The sequence below is a fragment of the Delphinus delphis genome, chromosome 10 (assembly GCF_949987515.2).
Source record: "Delphinus delphis chromosome 10, mDelDel1.2, whole genome shotgun sequence".
In the NCBI taxonomy this organism is placed as follows: domain Eukaryota; kingdom Metazoa; phylum Chordata; class Mammalia; order Artiodactyla; family Delphinidae; genus Delphinus; species Delphinus delphis.
This window is the reverse complement of record NC_082692.2, coordinates 59,611,495-59,626,927: the sequence shown is the minus strand read 5'-3', so window position 1 is coordinate 59,626,927 and position 15,433 is coordinate 59,611,495. Positions and strand designations below refer to the sequence as shown.

At 36.9% G+C, this 15,433-nt stretch overlaps 1 protein-coding gene across 3 annotated transcripts in view; it reads left to right on the top strand.

Annotated features, from left to right (window-relative positions):
- CTNNB1 (catenin beta 1) overlaps positions 1-15,433 on the top strand; it is a 41,977-nt gene that overhangs the window by 12,570 nt on the left and 13,974 nt on the right. Inside the window, exon 1 of one of the 3 annotated variants that reach the window (XM_060022293.1) lies at positions 10,084-10,330. The exons of the other annotated variants lie outside the window; for them this stretch is intronic. The gene's annotated coding sequence lies outside the window, so the exon portion shown is untranslated. Of the gene's footprint in view, positions 1-10,083; positions 10,331-15,433 lie in introns of those variants that run through there. 3 annotated transcript variants of the gene reach the window in all.

Sequence of the window (15,433 nt, the reverse complement as noted above, 5' to 3'; positions counted from 1 at the left end):
AGTTTTGAAAGACTCAAATATGATCTTGTTATTCACCTGCTTGTAACCTTTTATGGACTTCCAGTGGCACTTAGAGTAAAAAATACATTTTTTAACAAAGGCTGTAGAGCCCTACATGATCTGGCTATTTTCAGTCTCATCTCATTTTAATCACACTTTCCCACTTTAATCGAACCACCGTGGTCTTAAAAGATGATGGGGTCCTGATGACTGTGGGCTTCTGCACATGTTTTCTTGTTTCTGGAATGTTCCTGCTCTGCTCCTTACATGCTGGCTCTTCTGCATCTTTCTTCAGGTTTCAGCTTGAAAGTTATCCTCACAGCTTAAAGGTACCCTTGAAGGTTACCACAGAAGCCTGTGGCCACTCTGAGTAGGGCCTTGCACTTGTCCTAGTGTCATTTCCACTCCATTCTCCCACTTGTTACTTAGTTATACACTTATCACTCTTTGTAATTGTTTATTCAGTTGTTGTCTGTCTATCAAGAATGCAAAGACCACATCTATTTTATATCACCACTGTGTCCCCAGAATCTATTACTCTTCTTGGTATGTAGCAGTTGCATAACAAAATTTGAATATATGAAATCTTTACATTGCATTTATGCTATTGGTATTGCTATATCCTGGAACTATGGAATAAATGAAAGAATTGTGGGAGCGATTTCTTGTGGAACAGAAAATCTCTTGATTAAATCACAATTTGGTAAACTGAGAAGATAATATACCAATTGGGCATTCTTATATAGCTCCAGGTTATGACTTATTTATTGGTGTATTTTTGGACTCACAATAGAACAGAGATTTAGAGTTCCTTGAAGTTCTTTGTTTTGAGGTAATGGAGTCACATTTTGAAAATAAAAGTTTCCTAGCTTACCCTACTTTCTATAATATTCTACTACTCTTCCTAAATTTAAGAGAGCCTCATAATTAGGAGACCTACTGCTATGGTAAGGCTGTCAAAAGCAGCAAGATGTCCTTCTGCTTGGGAGAGTGCCGTAAACTTGATATGCGTCGTGTGGGGCAGAAGGTTGCTAAAGATTAAGTTAGAATATGTGCTGTCTTAATGAATAGATGCTTTGCAAGGAGCTGATGTTAGGGTTACTCTGTGGAGTCAGGTTTATGTTTTGGGTTTTTTAGCTTGGGTTACTGACTAATGTTATATATAGAGTTGAGTCATATAGTTTGTCTACAGCTGTAGCCCTTTGCTCTGAGGGTAGCAGCATCAGCAACATGTATGGCACTTAAAAAAATAATACAGTGCCAAGGTTCTATCCCAGCCCTACTGATAGAAAATCGTGGGGATGGAACCTGGTAACCTGTGTTTTTTAAAGTTCCAGGTTAGAGCCTTTGGAAGGATCTGTTTGCCAGTTTAAAGGGCTCTACAAGCAAGCTTGGAGATCTTTTTAGTAAAACACAATTTTAAAGGGGGAAATTGGATGAAGGCAGTCAAAAGGTACAGACTTCCAATTATAAGATAGATAAGTACTAGGGATGTAATGTACAACATGGTAATTAACATTGCTTTATGTTATATATGGAAGCTGTTAAGAGAGTAAATCCTAAGTTCTCATCACCAGAAACAATTTTTTTCTATTAATTTTGTATCTATATATGAGATGATGGGTGTTTGCTAAATATACTGTGATAATTGCTTCATGATGTATGTAAATCAAATCATGCTGTATATCTTATACAGTATGTATGTCCGTTATATCTCAATAAAAATGGAAGAAAAAATTATAAACTCTGGAAAAAAAATAAAAATAACTGTTGGAAGGTACCAAGAGAGCTGCAAAAGAAGTTTGAGGAGATGTGACCCATGAAAGAAGGGAAATACACTCACTGGGTGACATCTATATTTCTAAGGCTTCTCTAATGAGAACAATCACCAGTGTTTCTGGTGCAGTACGACTAGAACTCATGAAGTATCAGACGATGGAGCTCAGGGTTGCCAGGATGGCTGGAAGTTGAGTTGGGGGGTAGGTAGATTCACAGTGGAGGGAGTCCCAGAGGGGAGCTTCAGAATCTGTACATAACTCCCTTCAGATCCTCGGCCTACCCCAGAAGTGTGTGTGTGTGTGTGTGTGTGTGTGTGTGTCTGTGTGTGTGTCTGTGTGTGTCGAGGGGTGGGGGGTGGCAGCTGCAAGGAACTCATTTTAAAGCAATACATGAAACACTGAGAAACATGAGCAGAGATTTCAGCTTCCACCCTCACAGTGAAGAAGAGTTTGGAGCTTGGTCCTGCCAAGTTAGGGGGTCTTGGTAAACACCTCATGCTTTTCATTTGAAACCAGAGAAGGGTCACACCTTAGGAGTAAAGACGTTTCCCAGGATTAAGGTAATTTACCCTAAATCTAAGGGTAAAATCTGAAATAGATTCCTCCTAAGAAAGTGTAAAACCAAGCTCCGTAAAATTAAGGTGATTTAACTGCCTTAAAGAAGAAAACTCAACAGTCTTTAGAAGACTCCAGAAACCAGAGTCTCCACAATATATCTAATACACAATCTATAATGTATGCAATATACAATCAATAATTACTAGACATGTGATAAGAAAAAGTCGCCCAAAGTCAAGAGAAAAAAAATGCTGAAATAACCCAGATGTTAGGATTTACAGACAAAAGTAAGACAAGAGGAACAAGACCAGCATATAATTTATAACAGCTATAAATGAACAAACATGTTTAAAAAAAAGACTCTCCAACTGGGTTAAAAAAGATAACACCCAACATGATATTCAATGTATGAGGCACATTTAAAACAATTAAAACAAAGATTCAAAAGGTGAAAGAGAAGTAGCAAAAATATATCAAATGATATATAAATAGCAGAAGTAACAGTATTTGTATCAGAGTCAGTTTGCTATAAGAAATTTAAATTCTTTGATAATCTGTACAGTTTTACAGAATTTGGTATTATATCTACATCCGTTGATATCTCTGTGATACATTGTTTAGTTAAAATGCTTTAGAAAACACATTTGGTATGAAGATATGTAGTACAGTAGACTTTTTTCTTTTTTTTTTTTTTTGCGGTACGCGGGCCTCTCACTGCTGTGGCCTCTCCCGTTGCGGAGCACAGGCTCTGGACACGCAGGCTCAGCGGCCATGGCTCACGGGGCCAGCCGCTCCGCGGCATGTGGGATCTTCCCGGACCGGGGCACAAACCCGTGTCCCCTGCATCGGCAGGTGGACTCTCAACCACTGTGCCACCAGGGAAGCCCCGTACAGTTGACTCTTGAAGAACACAGGTTTGAACTGCATACATCAACTTAAACACTTTTTTCCACCAATAAATATAGTGCCTGTATTTTGATTTTACAAATCTTTAAGTGTGAGGAAAAGTTTCTGTTGGATTAGAGATCGCAGTATGTGGAAGAAAAAAACGAGGGTTTGAGTTTTGATTCTGTCCCATCCTTGGGCGAGTCATTTATCAGTTCCTTTGTATCTGAGGCAGAGATAGCAGTATGCAGATTTTCTACCATGTGGGGGCTAGTGCCCCTAAACCCCTGTCGTGTTGTTCAACGGTCAGCCGTGTATATATCTTCAAAAGTGTTCATTGAGCACTTTCTGAAAGTACCAGGTGTGTAACTGTTGAAAAATTAGACTAAAATGCATAGAGAGAAAGTTGGAATTATTAAGACAGTAATATTCTTCATATTCCTCTGTATAAAGGTATTTATTAACTTATAATCAGAAAAAATATATATATATACACTATTGGGGGAAAAGTAGATGAAAAATCATTCTCTCTATGACAGTAACACTAGAAATTGTTTCTAGAGAGTTAAAAAATAATTCTAGGTAACTCATAATTTCTGTGTCATCATAACATCCTCTGTAGACACTGTCTCCATTGGCCAAACGTGCAGGTCTAAGTGATATTAATAATGATCATTAATTAATAACAACAACAGTGGCTAACTTTTTTTTATGGGGGGAAGAAAAAGGCATATTGAAGCCATGTTCTGGTTTGGCATATACCTGATCTTAATGGCCTGATATGTTTTTCCCAAACAAATGGACTTGATGTGGCTTTCATATGTCATTTGGTCCAGTTTCATTTTTTTCACACAGCCTGCTTTTGAAGATACTCCTGGGAAAAAGGTGAGTGACTTCTCTTAGTAACCTAGTAGCCCACTTAAAAACCCTTTCTGTTGTTGGTCTTCACATTTAGGTTTAATGTACTTAATTAAAATGTAAACTCACTTGCCTTTCGTTTGTACGTAGTGAAAGTAATAAATAGATGAAGGGTTGGCCAACTGCTGCCTACCACCTGTTTTTGTATGGCCTGAGAACTAAGAATGATTTTTATACTTTTTAATGGCTGATAAAAATCAAAAGACAGATAATATCTCATGACACGTGAAATTTACAAAATTCAAATTTGCACTTTCCATGAATAAAGTTTTTTTTTGTTTGTTTGTTTTTTGCGGTACGTGGGCCTCTGGCTGTTGTGGCCTCTCCCATTGCGGAGCACAGGCTCTGGACGCGCAGGCTCAGTGGCCATGGCTTACGGTCCCAGCCGCTCGGCGGCATGTGGGATCTTCCCGGACCGGGGCACGAACCCGCGCCCCCTGCATCGGCAGGCGGACTCTCAATCACTGTGCCACCAGGGAAGCCCCATGAATAAAGTTTTATTGGAACCTAGCCATGCTCATTAGTGTGCATATTGTCTGTGGTTGCTCTCTCACTACAATAGCAGAGTTGAATAGTTGCTACAGAGAGCTTAAGGCCTGCAAAACCCTGTAATATTTACTGTCTGGCCTTTAACAGGAAACGTTTGCTGACTTCTGTTCTAGATGATATACGTTGTTCACAAATGAATCTTTCGTGTTCGTAAAGGCATTTAAGAAGTCTCAGGTATATATAATTGTTGGCTTTCTAAGCCTCTATATTACATTTTAGTTGTTCTGCCTACTTTTAGAACATTTTTCTTGTTTTTAGCACATTCAGTCCATCAAGTATTTAAGAGCTTAATGTGTGCTAAGCACTTTGGAAGCAGTGAGGAGCTAAAGGTACAGCCCCAAGACTTCTCAGAGTTCACATATTGAGCTTGCTTTTTCTTTTTTTTTTTTTAAAGATCAGTGTGCTGGTATGGTGGGGAAGGGGAACTCTTATAACAAGTGGAGATGAGGAAGGTTATTGTTATGGGATAAAAAGCAATGCATTTAAATTGCTTCTGGAAGTCTTTGATTCCCTTCCATTAATTCTGCCTGTAGCCTGAATTTAGAGAGTAACATCTAGAAACTTCCTTGAAGTAAAATCTTCCATTTCTTTGGCATAATGTACTCATGTTTGAAAATCCTGCATTTTCTTGTCAGCATTTTTGCTAGGCACAGAGTCAAAATATGGAGTATGTACTGATTCAAATCTTAGAAATATTTTTAAATTTTTTTTTTTGCTGTGGTTACTGTTTAAAGAATGTAGTTCTTTAGTATTACTTATGATACTTTTATCTAAAAGTTGCTAATCCTTCTCTTGCACTTAACTGCAACAGTGATTGTTAAATACTAATAGTGTGTAACTTTGGGGTGGGGATGGGATAAATGATTTGATTGAAAGGGCATGTGACTGAGCTAAACAGACCTGGATATGAGTTTTAACAGAGCAGTTTAATAGCTCTACTCATATTAACTGCTGCTAGTCATTTTTTTCATCTGATGATTTGGGGGAATGTTATCTACTTTATGAGGTTGCTTGGGAAGATTCCATTACTTTGTGATGCAGTTGATTTTTAGAATATCGCCGCTTTAGTAGAATAAGAACTGAATGAAAAATCTGTTAGATTAAATTACTAAAAATAGAAATTTATTGATATAATAAAATGACATTTGCCTAAATATTTTAAAAACCTACAGTAAGTTTGATTTCTTTGCTTTTGGAAAACATTGGTTATTTTTCCTAAGAATGTCTCTTTTTTAAGCAATTTCTTTGTGCCTTGAGGTGCTAATGGTTGGCTGAGTAGTTTCCACATTTCTTTTGCAGAAAGTCCATTTTATAGGCCACTTAGCTTTTATGTTTAGAAACATTTACTTAATGCTGTATATCACTGGCTAACATAGAGTGGGCTAAATGATAGATATTTTCTTGGGCAAATATCATTTCTAATACCGATGTATTATTTCTATACATTTTCTTTGCAAATGCATGCAAAAATGTCTATTAAAAAGTATGCAATGCCTTGCATATTAGATATATGTTGAATTTTTTCTATGTATTCTTTTTAACTTTTAACGGCTTCATAGTAATTCTCTAACCCTCTCAACGTGGATGATTTACAGTAGTCTCCTAACTCTTGTCCCTGCTTTGCTTTTGACCCTCGTGGTCTTTTTTTTCCATATAGACACTAGAGTGAACTTTAAAAATCCTAAATCACAGGTGTTAGTTATTCCAGTGGCTTCCCAGTATGTACCCTTATCCATCTGCTCCCTACCTCTTTTCATGGTTCCCTGATTTCTAGTTATACTGGTGACCTTTCAGTACTGTTTCCCTACAGGTCTTTCCTTCCTTTGCATTGGTTTTCTGCATGGAGTGTTCTGCCCCATCTTCACTTGGCTAGCTCCTCCTTCTGTGCTCCTGTCGCTTCCATCCTCATCACTCACTCTTACATAGTGTAGCCCTCCTCCCCAACTAAGTCACTCTATTCTTACCTTGTTTATTTTCTTCACGGCAGTTCTCACTCTTCAAATTTTCTTGTTTTTATTGCTTAACTCTCTAATAGTAGAATGCAGGCTTTCCTAGACGTATGACCTTGACTCTCTCTTATTCACTGTTCCTGCAATGCTAGTAACGTAAAAGATACTTAAATATTTGTTGAAGAGATGAATATACATTCCATTCAATGGACACATTATTTTTTATTCACTCCCTTGTTGATGAGCATTTGGGTAATTTCCAGCTTTTTCTCTGAATGCGTCACTGTGCAGCCCCTTGGCATGCTTCTGTCTGTGAATATTCTGCAGAGTACATTTCTATTATAAAATTGGAATTTTTATGTGAAAGTGTTTACACTTATATTTAATGGATAGTGCCAACTTACCATCCAAAAAGTTTCTACTAGTTTAACTATATCCATCTCAGCAGTCGGTATTATCTTTTCAGTCTTACCAGTCTGATAAGCAGAAATAAATGAGTTTAAACCTTTTGCATATGTTTATTGCTTACTTTCTATTTTTCCTTCAGTGATGGTTCCTGCCCTTTCTCTGCTGTACTTATTGTTTTCTCCTCAGTTCTTTGTGTACTATGGATATTAGCCTTTAATCATATTTCGCTTCTGGTGTCCAATATGTCATTTAAAAAATTACTTTATACATGGTGGTTTTTTGCTTGGGATTTTAAGGTTTTATGCACACACACAAATTATCCTATCTTTTTGATTTCAGAGTTCCAAGTCATGCTTATGTTGGGCTTCTTACCATGGTTTTATTTCCGTATATACCACCCTTGTATAGACCATATTTTATCCCATTGGTATTTTTTTTTAACCTGTAAATATTTGGCATATGTAGGTTTAATTTTAATACAGTAAGAATGAAAAAATGGTATTTTATAAGGAAAAGTCCCTTTCTCCTAATACTATTAATCAAGGAATCCAGCTGTCTCCCACCAGTTGAAATATCACCGTTTACATTTATTAAATTGCTACATTAAGTCTGGGTGCTTACTGATTACTATAGTCTCTTAACCATTCCTACCCCCTATAATGTAATTGTTAATTGCTTTGGCTGTTGTTTTATAATGAATTTTAGTATCTGATAGAATTGGTCCCTTATCGTTATTTTAGTCTTTTTTCTATTATCTTCACACTTCCGTTCCAAATGAATTTAAGAATCATTTTCAGGGGCTTTCCTGGTGGCGCAGTGGTTGGGAGTCCGCCTGCCGATGCAGGGGGCGTGGGTTTGTGCCCCGGTCCGGGAAGATCCCACATCCCACATGCCGTGGAGCGGCTGGGCCCATGAGCCATGGCCGCTGAGCCTATGCGTCCGGAGCCTGTGCCCTGCAATGGAAGAGGCCACAGCAGTGAGGCCTGCGTAACGCCAAAAAAAAAAAAAAAAAAAAAAAAAAAAAAAAGAATCATTTTCACTCCTAAAGAAATCTAACTGAGCATTTTCTTGGGAATACATTGAATTTATAAACTAAGAGAAAACTGGCATCTTTATATAGTACAAAAAAATTCTAGTCAAGGATAAGACAGCTCTCCTTTAATTTTGTATGTACCTTTTTTTGTTGTTTTTATTGTTGCAATTATGAGTGAACTCTTTGTGATTATGTTTTTCTGACTGTCCTAAATGTATATAGGAAACTAGTTTTTATATAATTTAATAACTTTCATTAAAAACTTGGTTGAACTGTGTTTTCTGTGCAGCTTTATCAGACTGTAAAATCCACTTAAAATGGGTATAAAAGTGTCTCTAGAATGTTAAAAAGAGTGTCCTCAGTTTAAAAGTATTTAGCCAGTCATCATTTTGTGAACTTTGAGAAACAGAATTTTCAGTTTCAAGATGTAATGGAAACAGATCCTCCCACATAACTACAACCCCTAGCCTTTTAAAATAGACTTGTATGTAGGCTGTTTAGCTTTTGTGACTGCTACCTTTTCAAGGAGATGGACATGCTTATTTTATTCTCATATTCGAGACTTGAGTGTGTAAGGTTTGGCTGATTTAACAAAAGTTTCTATAAAATATTCATGTTGTTTTTGGTAACTCCATTTTAATGAACTTCAAAAGATTAACATACAAAAGTGTTTTAAAATCATATTTGGAGTTTAAATTATTTTATCTGAAATATTGATGTATGGCTGTTTTCTTATTTTTATTTAGCTATTTTTGCTATGCAGAGTGTAGAGATTAATGTAATAAACACTCATGTACTCACCACCCAGATTAACAGATGTAATTTTGCTGTTTTTTTTTTTTTTTTTTTTTTGCGGTACGCGGGCCTCTCACTGTTGTGGCCTCTCCCGTTGCGGAGCACAGGCTCCGGATGCACAGGCTCAGTGGCCATGGCTCATGGGCCCAGCTGCCCCGCGGCATGTGGGATCTTCCCGGACCGGGGCACGAACCTGTGTCCCCTGCATCGGCACGCGGACTCTCAACCACTGCACCACCAGGGAAGCCCTTGCTGTTTGTTTGATTAAACACACACACACACACACACACACACACACACACACAGCTAAAGAGTTGAAGCCATCTTTAATATCCTTTTGCATACTATGCCTTTTGCCCCTGAGTATTAAGAAGCTGGTGTGTATTCTTTGTACTTTTACTACATAAACAATATGAAGTGTTGGGTTTTTTTTCAACTTGCATAAAATTATATTTGGAAATTATAAAAATGTGCCTGTGTCGATAAAGGCTATTCTGTATGTATTTTGAAATAGCTGTATTTTAAAATATTAATCTTACATGCACACCAGTGTTCATAGCAGCACTATTCACAATAGCCAAGACATGGAAGCAGCCTAAGTGTCCATCAGTCCATCAGCAGATGAATGAGTAAAGAAGATGTGGGGTGTGTGTGTGTGTGTTCGTGTGTGTATATATATATATATATATATACACACACGAACACACACACACATACATAGTGTGTGCGTGTGTATATGTGTGTGTGTGTGTGTATATATATATATATATATATACACATGCAATGGAATATTACTCAACCATAAAAAAGAATGAAATAATGTCATTTGCCACACCATGGATGGACCTAGAGTTTATCATACTAAGTGAAGTAAGTTAGAGAAAGACAGATATCATATGATATAACTTATATGTGGAATCTAAAAAAATGATACAAATCAACTTATTTACAAAATAGAAACAGACTCACGGAGATAGTTACCAAAGGGGAAAAGGGTTACCAAAGAGGAAAGGGGAGGGGGAGGGATCAGTTAGGAGTATGGTATTAACAGATACATACCACTGTATATAAAACAGATAAAAACAACAAGGGTTTACTGTATAGCACAGGGAGGTTACAATATCTTGTAATAACTTATAATGGAAAAGAATCTGAAGCTGTACACCTGAAATTAACACAATATTTTAAGTCAACTTTAGTTAAAAAAAAAGGAAAATTAAAAGAAAGAAATTAAATTGAAAAAGATCTGTCTTTTTGGTAGCTTATATTAGTATAAGCTGGAGAAAAACAGTTTCTACTTTTTGTAGTAATTTGTTCTTAGAGTGGAAAAAGTGAAAATTTGTCTTAAAACATTTTTTTTTTCCTGACAGATCAGAACTATTTTAGGATTGTGTTTATTGACCAGAGATGCTGTGTGCAGTTACTCATCAGTGAGAGACTAATGATGCATCATACATGTAAAGTATATTGCCATAATTGAATTATTTTAAATAGTAAAATCATATTCTCAGACACACGTAGTTGGTTTAAATATACTATATCAGCGATTATTCAAGTGACTTCTTATGCATGACATATACATGTACTGCATAAAAATGTTAAAAGGACGACATAAAAATCTGGCAAGACAAACGGCTACAAGTAGGGGAAAAAATTAAGCATTCAGTCTTCTCAGAATTTGGAAAAACTTGTAGGGTGGGGTGGTGGTATATACATTAGATGGGTGGACATAGCTATTAAAAGTTGTCCGAGGGCTTCCCTGGTGGCACAGTGGTTGGGAGTACGCCTGCCAATGCAGGGGACACGGGTTCAAGCCCTGGTCCATGAAGATACCACATCCTGTGGAGCAGCTAAGCCCATGCGCCACAACTACTGAGCCTGCTCTCTAGAGCCCTCAAGCCACAATTACTGAGCCTGTGTGCCACAGCTACTGAAGCCTGCACACCAGAGCCCATGCTCTGCAGCAAGAGAAGCCACCGCAATGAGAAGCCTGCACGCTGCAACGACTAGTAGCCCTCGTTCCTCACAACTAGAGAAAAGCCCACACACAGCAACGAAGACCCAGCGCAGCCAAAAAAGAAAAAAAAAAAATTGTCCAAGATAACAGTTGACACTTGATAGGCCCTTGGTAAGGTGGTCACTAGTACAATGCCTTCTTTGAAAACTGTATCAATTTATGCTCCATCAGTATTTTGGAGCTATGTATCAAAAGCCTTAAAACTTAAACGTTCTTATTCTTTAACCCAGTAATTGAAGCAGTCCTTAGGTGGAAGGGAGGTGGAAGAAATTAAGAGAACTATTTATATGCAAAGATGTTTTTTCAGTGTTGTTTGAATAGCAGACTAAATAGGAAAGACAAACTAAATATTCAAGAATGGGAGGTGTGGTTAAATTATAATATAGACCTATGATACAGTACAGATAATATTTGGTAAGGGTCTGCAACACAAGGAATTGGCTTTTATATTTTTATATTTAAAAAAAACACCTAACAGTAATTTTTTTTTTTTTTTTTTTTCCCCCGGTACGCGGGCCTCTCACTGTTGTGGCCTCTCCCGTTGCGGAGTACAGGCTCCGGACGCACAGGCTCAGCGGCCATGGCTCACGGGCCCAGCTGCTCCGCGGCATGTGGGATACTCCCGGACCAGGGCACGAACCCGTGTCCCCTGCCTCGGCAGGCGGACTCTCAACTACTGCGCCACCAGGGAAGCCCCTCCTAACAGTAAATTTAACAGAATACCAAATACAACAATGTCATTATTATGGGAATGCCAAAGGAAAATACCATTTTATACTAAGCATATATTATTTTATGGATGAGGTAGAAGAGACACTAAAATGAAAGAAGGAAAATGATCAGGAACATCCTAATTTTCCCTAGCCGCAGACAGTTCAGATTTCTAATGGCCATTTTTGTACCTACATATTTAAAGATAATACCAGGAGTATCAATCTAGGTGTTTCAGAGGAGCGCAAGTGTCATTAAATGTTTTTTTTTATTGCCCAGTTTGGGGAAGACCCCTCCCAGGACATGGACTGACTCTCTCTCTCTCTCTCTCTCTCTTTCTCTTTCTCTCTTTCTTCTCTCTCTCTCTCTCTCTCTCTCTCTCTCTCTCTCTCTCTCTCTCTCTCTCTCTCACACACACACACACACACACACACACACACAGCTGAGGAGTAAAAGCAGAAAGGAAACTGGAGTAAGTTGTGACTTAAAAGTGTTAATGTTGAATAAAAAGTGCTGAGACAGGAAGATTTGAGGAGACTATAAGTTTTTAAATGGCAAGGTATTAGTAGTGACAGTTAATAAAAATGCATATGTATGTGCTTTTAGATTTACAAAATAGACTTTAGTAAGAACTTTTTTTCTGATTCCTGAGAGTATATCAAGTTTTTCGTGCACTTTCTTACTAGATTCTTGGAAAAGTTAATTGTTAGCATGAACAGCCAGTAATCTATTATAAACTGGTTTTATAATCTGTTTTATAGCAAAGTTACTTCTAGTTAGTAGTACTCAAACTTTGAAATCCAAGGTAATTAAGATAATTTTGTGTTGATGGGTGATATCTATATTGTGTCAAGATTTCTCATGTAGATTTTGACCGAAGGCCACTTAAAATACAAAAGGTGAAGTAGAGCCCCCCAACAATCATTTTGAAGTTAGCTCTAAGGCTAATCTTTTATAATAATGTTGTGGTATGTAAGAAAATATCGTTCCTTTTTATAGCCACATAATGCACTAATGTATGTAATTTATGTATGTAATTTACTTTAAAATCATTCTGTAGGAAGGCATCAGTATGGCACAATATTAATAATTGTTAAGTATAGGTGATGTGTGCATTATAAAGTTGTGTCCACTTTTCTGCATATTAGAAAAATTTCATAAGAAAAAAGAAAAACCTAGCATGCTTAAGTAGTCTTGTTAGAAAAGCTGAAGGAAAAATTACTCATAGTAATACTTTGAATAAGGTACGGTGTAGGATGAACTTTCTCCTTAGATTGAAATTATATGTAATGGATATATATTTTTCTAAACCTTATAGAGTTTAAGTCAGAAATAGATGAATTTTGAGGTGTTCTTTACAAAATATATAATTGGAAAAGAGTATATGTTAAGCAAAAAGAGAAAAATAAAAGGAAGTGTGCATGTATCCATTACCTCATTAGACTGGATAAGTTGGTGATCCCCCAGCACCCTGTTTCTTTGTCAGAGCACCACTTGGTGGTGATAAAGCTGTCAGGACACACAGCATTCTAAATGTAGTCTATAGTTGTGGTCACTTGCATCTGGGAACATTTAGTACTTCATTTTTTTTTTTTAATCATTATACTCCCTTTATCTTGATTGGTACATAGTGGGCTTTTCCTCATTTTTGTTTCTTATAATTCTTTTTGAAGTTGGAGCTTTGATCCCCTGAGTTGATCCTCTTGTTTCTTCTCTTGTATTCTGTGTGTCTTTCTCCTTTATCCTCTAGGAGTTTTTCTCAATTTCAGTTATCTATTGAACTTTTTATTTATTCTCTCCAATTTTTATGAGGGCAATAAAGTGAAACATTCTGTTTCCCTCCCCACCTTACCCCGATTTTAAAGTTTTGTTTCTCTGGAGTCTGGTTTTCCTTAAGTCTTTGATAAGCCTTAGTTAATTAGGAGCTCTAGGCCCTTAATGTATGGCAGGGGGTAGTAGAGGAGAGCCAGCCCTTGGGCTGAAAGCTCTGCCAAGAGGAAGAATAAGGAAAGCTTTCCTTTGGGGCAAGATTCTGCCGTAGTTCTCTGGATAGGAAATTCAATTTCTTCAGTAAATATTTCTCAAATTTTAGGTAAATTTGGATTTGTCTGCAGATCAGTGTAGGGGTGAGTTGGTATATACTGCTGCTTATGTAGATCCCCATTTTCATTCCTACTTTTTACTTCTTTACTTGCTGATTGACACTTGGCCTCCCTCACTTCAGAGGGTTGCCGTGAAGAGCAAGAATAATTTTTATGTATGTTGCATAAGTTTGAAAGTGCTATAAAAAAAATAATAGTACTAAGATGTCCCCAACATGCAAGTAGATATTGTAAGTTTGGAACATGAACTTGCTTTTTGCATAAAATCATTATAATCTTGGTCAAGTTACTAGGTCAGCCCACATAAGTAGATTTTACCCAGTAATATGGCTAATATGTTTTGTCTTTGTCTCAACAAGGAAAAAAACACTGTATTTTTTTTTTCTTGATGCCAGGTACATCAAAGCACTTGTTAAACAGCTGCACCTGTAGATGTGACTAGTTGGGTTTTGAGTCCTGTGGCATTGGCCAGAGGAGAAGCTCAGTGTAGAACATGTTTTAAGTCCCCTTCCCTGGAAATATATTGGGAGCTGGAGTGGGGAACCCATTTTTCAGAGGGGTGGAGAAATGGTTAAATAGCCATTCTCAAAGATAGGCAGAAGATGCGAAGTAAAATACAGCCATCAGTGGACAGAGAACCTGGGTTTCTTCCATCATAGTATTTCTCAGCATATGGTCTGCAGATCACTTTCTGCATCCTTAGAATGTTCATTAAAAGTGCAGGTTTCTACACACCCCTTCCCATCCTATTGAATCGAAACAGTAAACACATAATCCTACTTAGTACATGATTTTAAAATATAAGTTTCTTGTTGACAGGAATCACCTTTGTTATTTTCTGTCCTTCACTTTGCCTTGTAAGTAAATCGTCAGTTGTTCCTACTGTGGACGATAAAACAATTGTGTCCACAACTCTTGTCAGCTTTAGGTGTCAAGTGATCTTCATGGTTATAAAAATCTAGTTTTGGAAGAGCAAATCCAGGAATAATCAACACATGCTTCCTTTACATAGAGGAAATAGGACTTCAGAGTACAGTTTCCAACTGCATTGTATTAAACACATTTAAACTTTTTTGGACACTGATAGAAAACACAGTTCACACTTAAATATCTTAGTCCACATTGGTAATTTACATCTAATTTTTAATTTGTAGTGCAAGAGGAACTTGTTTGGGGCAAACTATGTAATAAAGGAAGTTTTGTTATTAGGAATATCTAGAGACCATGAGCCCTTAAACTGGTCTCATTTGCAAATAGCTCCCTGTGTAATTCAGTGTTTTCCTGAATATTACACAAAAATGCCAAAATGCAGACATAAATTAGATGCTAAGATTTTTAAATATATATGTGAATGATTTTTACACTGATAAAAGCATTCACTTGTATTTATAATAAATCATTGCTATAAAATTGAACTTAGAAAAGTTTGATTAAAATGGTGCTTTTAATTTGTGTTGCAAACTTTAATTTGAGAAGTAATTTTACTTCTTAGTACAAAATCTGAAATCTACTGTTCTGATCCAGTCACCACACATAAAATACCTTATGAAGTTATTTTAGATGGCATTGTATTATATCAGAAAAGAAAACAGTAACAATTGACCCGTTAAATGAAAATTTGGTGTTTTTTTTTTAAATTTGGTGTTTTTAAAATCCCACTGGACCTCTATTGTCCAAAGAAGCCCTATGAATTTTTCAGTGAAAGAAATTAAAAAGGGAGAGGAGAGGAC